We start from the raw sequence: 5,635 nt of genomic DNA on the forward strand, positions 1-5,635 counted from the left end.
GGAGGCGCCTGTTTCCAGCTGTCAGACGCTGGAGGCGCCTGTTTCCAACTGTCAAACGCTGGAGTCGCCTGTTTCCAGTGATTGTCTACATGGTTGCTGTGGCGCTCAACAAAGTCGTGTTTTTTTTTTCCTCAGAGGATGCTGCTTGCAGACAAACGAGATTTAGTTTCTCGCTGGTTTTAAATTTATTCTAACTTTAGTTTGAGCAGCTCATCTTTAGAGACCGCCAGGGGCCTCATGTACGAACAGACTACAGAAGGCGCTTGTAAAGATGTAGAGACAAAACTAAAAATTTGAGATTCAACAGAACACCAGGATATGACCGAGGACAAAAAAAAAGAAACTTATGTATTTACATTTTTACAAGAAGTCTAATTCTTGTAAATTCTTCTTCTGCTGCTGGTTCTATGCATCATGTTCTTTGTAGCAGCATGTGTTCAGGATGGGAGTGCATCTCATTGTGGAAACAGGAGCGGCACAATTTAACATCAACGCCTGATTTGTTCAATAAAAACACGATTCACACGTGTCTGATGAGTTGTGTCACAACGTGGCGGCTTCCAGAGGCGGAGGAGACGATGTAAGCAGCTCAAGCTAAGCTGTGGACCAGGGTGGACTGATCAAGTTTTAATGAGTCGTCTGAAACTGAGGCTCAGCAGATGCAGAACCTCATTCTGATATTTGTACACCAACACTGCACTGCAGTGAAGACGACATATTTTGTTTTTATCATGCGCCCGTCAAAAGTCAGGAGTTTTATGAAATAGTCTCTATCTGTACCTAAACGTTCTCTTGTCCAGGCCTAACCTTTGATCCACTCAAGATAACTTCATGGAGTCTATTACACGTTGCTAGACTGAGTGTCACACTTTTCATCACCCCAGCTCCAAGGTCAAGGTCACAAATCAAGGTCAAAGGTTCTACAAGGTCTTTGCTTGTCCAGGCCTTTGCTATAGATTGTTGTATGAGAGTGTGTCGACAGGCGTGGATTGTGTCGTATACCTCATGGTCCACTTTGCCACGTTTTACAGAGCTGATGAATGTTTATGAGGACTTTATAAATGTTCTATATTTCTATAGTATGACCTAAAACATCGTCAGATTTTCACACAAGTCCTAAAAAAGATGTAAAAAGATCTGAAGCTCTTGACCTTGACCTCTCCATGTGTCTTCAAACATCTGTTAAGTTCCTGGAAACACCAACACAGACATGTTCCTGTTTTGAGTTTTCTGCACCGCCTTGTAAACTAGCTTGGGGGGGGGGTTCGCTACTTTTCCTTTTGACTGTCCTTTTGGTTGCCATTTGATTTGAACTTGTTAAAAAAATTATTTGTACGTCTCTTTTATAACTGTCTATTGTTGTCATCACTCTTTGTTAAACCAGGTCTCTCTTGTAAACGAGTCCTCGAGGCTCAATGGGACTAACCTGCAGAAATAAAGGTTGAATGAAAAAGTAGATAAAGAGAACCCAGTTAGTTTTTCATTCAACCTTTATTTATACTGGTTAGTTCCCAGTGAGCCTCCAGGACTCATTTACAAGAGAGACCTGTTACAAACATCCAGTTCAACAAATGAGATTAAGATATTAAACTTGGTCATTTATTTATTGAGGACAATGATCCAGTATCATCCATCAGTGGTAAAAGTATGTGAACCTTTGCTTCAGTCCCTGGTGTGACCCCCCCCCCCCCCCCCCCCCTAACTTCAAACATTTCTGGTAACTCTTGATGAGTCCTGCTCACCTTGGAGGAACTTTGAGCTCATTCCTCCGTACAGAACATCTTCACCTCTGGATGTTGGTTGTTTCCTCACATTAACTGCAGCTTCAGGTCCTTCCACAACATCTGGACTGGATGAAGGTCAGAACTTGGACTTGACCATTCCACAACATGAACTTTATTCTTCTTGAACCATTCTTTGCTAGAACATCTTGTGTGCTGAGGGTCATTGTGTCACTGCATGACCCATCTTCTCTGAGATTCACTTCATGGACAGATGTTCTGACTTTTTCCTTCAGAATTCTCTGATATAATCCAGAATTCATTGTTCCATCAATGATGGCGAGCCGTCCTGGTCCAGATGCAGCAGAACAGGCCCAGACCATGATACTACCACCACCATGTTCCACAGATGGGATCAAGTTCTTCTGCAGGAATGCTGTTGTCCTTTCTCCAAACAGAACTCTTTTCATTTAAACCAAAAAGTTAAATTTTGGTCTCATCGTCCACAGAACATTCTTCCAACGGTCTTGGAAACCTCCAGCAGAACCAGAACCGGGCTCAGGAAGGGCAGACAACTGTCTGGAGTTTGAAAAGACAAAATGGACAAAGACAGAATGGATGTCCAGGTTTAGTTTATATCAAGAAAACTGTACTTCACTGTTTAAACCATAAACATGTGACTTCTGAAGAACAAACACAAGTTTGACGTGTTTCCTGAGTGTTGTATGTTCTGTTGACCCTCCAGGTGTTCTGTACATTGTTTGGCTGCCTTCAGGGGTCTCCTCATGTCCAGGTAGGCCTTTCAGCATGGAGTGTGACTCTAACTCCGGTAGTTTGCAGTGAATACCGTCTTTAATGAAAGAACGCGTATCGCTCATTGATTTGCACGCCATCGTTCACGCTCTGAGTGCAGGTTGTAAATGATGCTCAGCTACTACCACAGCTAACTTTAGCTCTGAATCTATAAAACTCACATGTTGTCAGGTTTGTGTTCACAAAAGTCTCCAAAATGTTTCAGAATGTTTGCAGTGGTTCTCAAATCCTGTCTTTTTTAATCTTGGGTTATTTTGAAATCAAAATTCAGGTGAAAACAGCTGAAAGGCTAAACGAGCAGAACCGAAGATAAAAGCTGAAGTCCACAAAACGATGCAGAAAGTTTAAAACGATTTCAAGAGTTCTCCATCTCAGTGAAGAAAACGGTTCTAATAAAGTAAGATATTTAAAAAACATGTGTAAATCTTACAAAAAACAAAGTCGTAGCCGTTTGGTCCTGAACAATGGAACATTTTCATGTATGTCATGTATGTCATGTATGACGTCATACATGACTGTAGGAAAAGACTGAGAGCTGAAGTAGTTACAGTTTAAAATAGGTAGAGAAGAAACAGATCAGAGCCACACTCAATGACACCGTCAACACAACCGAGACACCTGCTGCACACCTGTTGCACACCTGCTGCACACCTGTTGCACACCTGCTGCACACCTGCTGCACACCTGTTGCACACCTGCTGCACACCTGTTGCACACCTGCTGCACACCTGTTGCACATCTGCTGCACACCTGCTGCACATATGTTGCACATATGTTGTACATCTATTGCACATCTGTTGCACACTTGCTGCACATCTATTGCACATCTGTTGCACATCGGTTGCACATATGTTGTACATCTGCTGCACACCTGTTGCACACCTGCTGCACATCTGTTGCACATATGTTGCACATATGTTGTACATCTATTGCACATCTGTTGCACACTTGCTGCACACCTGCTGCACATCTATTGCACATCTATTGCACATATGTTGCACATATGTTGTACATCTATTGCACATCTATTGCACACATGCTGCACACCTGCTGCACATCTGTTGCACATATGTTGTACATCTGCTGCACACCTGTTGCACATCTATAGCACATCTATTGCACATCTGTTGCACATATGTTGCACATATGTTGTACATCTATTGCACATCTATTGCACACATGCTGCACACCTGCTGCACATATGTTGCACATATGTTGTACATCTGCTGCACACCTGTTGCACACCTGCTGCACATCTGCTGCACATCTGTTGCACATATGTTGTACATCTATTGCACATCTGTTGCACACTTGCTGCACACATGCTGCACATCTGTTGCACATGTTGTACATCTGCTGCACACCTGTTGCACATCTGCTGCACATCTATGCGGGATACAACCATAAACAGAAATCTGAGTCCAGGTCCAGGTTCAGCAGAGACCAGCAGCACGTTCAGCCTGGTGTTGACCTGCATCTTGTTCTGGTGGGTCGGTTCGTGTGGGACCATCTGTGGGTCAGCTGAAGATGCTGCTGCTGTCAGAGACGCCACTCACATCTCCCTCATGGAGGTTACTGTGTGTGTGTGTGTGTCCTTGTTTATGCTACTTTGTGAGGCCCATTTTTCCAACTTATACTACATTGTGAGGACCAACTGCTCCTTATGGGGCCCAAAGCCCGGGCCCCATAAGAAGAAGTCCCGTTGGTGGGTTAGGGGCTAGGTTTAGGACTAAGGTGTGAATTGAGGATGTGTTAGGTTTAGGGTTAGGTATGTACTGGTAATGGTTAGGTTATGGATAAAGGTCATGGTTAGGCTATAGAAATGAATGAAAAATGAATGGAAGTCAATGCAAAGGCCCCATAAAGATAGCAAAACAAACATGTGTGTGTGTGTGCGTGTGTGTGTGTGGTTTGCGTTGGTGCTGTGAAGATCAGACACAATAGAGTTCTTGTTGATGGACAGCAGACCAGGGACGACTGTGGAGGGAACAGTGTTTAAATCATCCAACTGTTGATCAAATAATAATTTTAATTCATCCTAATTTAGAAACACAACCAGCAGATTGTCTGGGTGAGGGGAGCTCTTCAGGTTCCAACACCTGGTTCCTGATACTAGTTCTTTTTGGTTTTTTGGTTCTGGGTTCTTACAGAACTCTCTTGTTCAGGTTCATGATTTTGGTTGAAGCTCTCGACCTTGACGTCTCTAAGGGATTTTAAACTTCTGCTAAGTTCAACAACCAACGCAGACATGTTCCTGTGTTTAGTGTTTTACGTGTCTTTACAATGTAGCTGTTTTTCTTTGGTTTCTTCCTTTTGCTTTTCATTTTAAATGTTTTTATGACCGTGTGTTGTCTGTGCATCATCTTGCTGTTGGATCAGGTCTCTGTCTGAACGAGTCCTCCATGACACTAAAGCTTTTTGCAGATGGACTGGTTCCTGTTTTCTACGGAGGTCTTTCTGTTTGTTCTGGTCCAGTCACCTGTTGGGATGTAAAGAAGACGATTTATGGATGAAAACGCTCCAGTGTGAGCGTTGTCTTTATTTTAGGGCCTGTCTCCTCACAGCGAGACGTTTAGGTTCTCGGCTCCTCATCAGTTCTCTGCAGAGCACCTCCTGCCTCTCACAGCCAGGGGGGGAGAGAGAGGCAGGCTGGAGGAGGCTGTGGGTGGGCGAAGGGTCAGACTGGATCCCACAGGAAGTGACATGTCAGGATACTCACTCCTCCCTCTTTTCCTATGGCAGGAGGGCGAGAGGGACCAGGGCAGGAAGACTGGGTTCTGGTAAATGGGCCGTGCAGTCTCCTTGTTGTTGTGTAAGATCAGGAAGTGTCAGAATGAGTCTGGATCTGGATAATTGCTGAAAACAGGACTGGAGAAAAGACGAGGCAACCAAGGGACTTAGGAAGGAGGGAGGAGTTCTTGAGGATCTGTCGGAGCTGGGATCTGACAAAAACCTTGGCCTGGAGGTCCAACTTGTGCTCAGCGCCGCAGGGACAAAATGAACTATCTGGTGAGTTTGTGTAAATCACAGATCGTCTCTGCTTCTCTCCGTGTTTGTCCTCTGTGTGGTGTTTTACCAAGACTTATCTGAGGGGGGGGGGG

The 5,635-nt window shown here is 44.2% G+C and overlaps 1 protein-coding gene across 1 annotated transcript in view; it reads left to right on the top strand.

Annotated features, from left to right (window-relative positions):
* bcar1 (BCAR1 scaffold protein, Cas family member) overlaps nt 1-5,635 on the top strand; it is a 106,400-nt gene that overhangs the window by 3,695 nt on the left and 97,070 nt on the right. The gene's annotated exons all lie outside the window — the stretch shown is intronic.

This window comes from Nematolebias whitei, chromosome 10 (genome assembly GCF_014905685.2).
Source record: "Nematolebias whitei isolate Nwh7 chromosome 10, NemWhi1, whole genome shotgun sequence".
Classification (NCBI taxonomy): domain Eukaryota; kingdom Metazoa; phylum Chordata; class Actinopteri; order Cyprinodontiformes; family Rivulidae; genus Nematolebias; species Nematolebias whitei.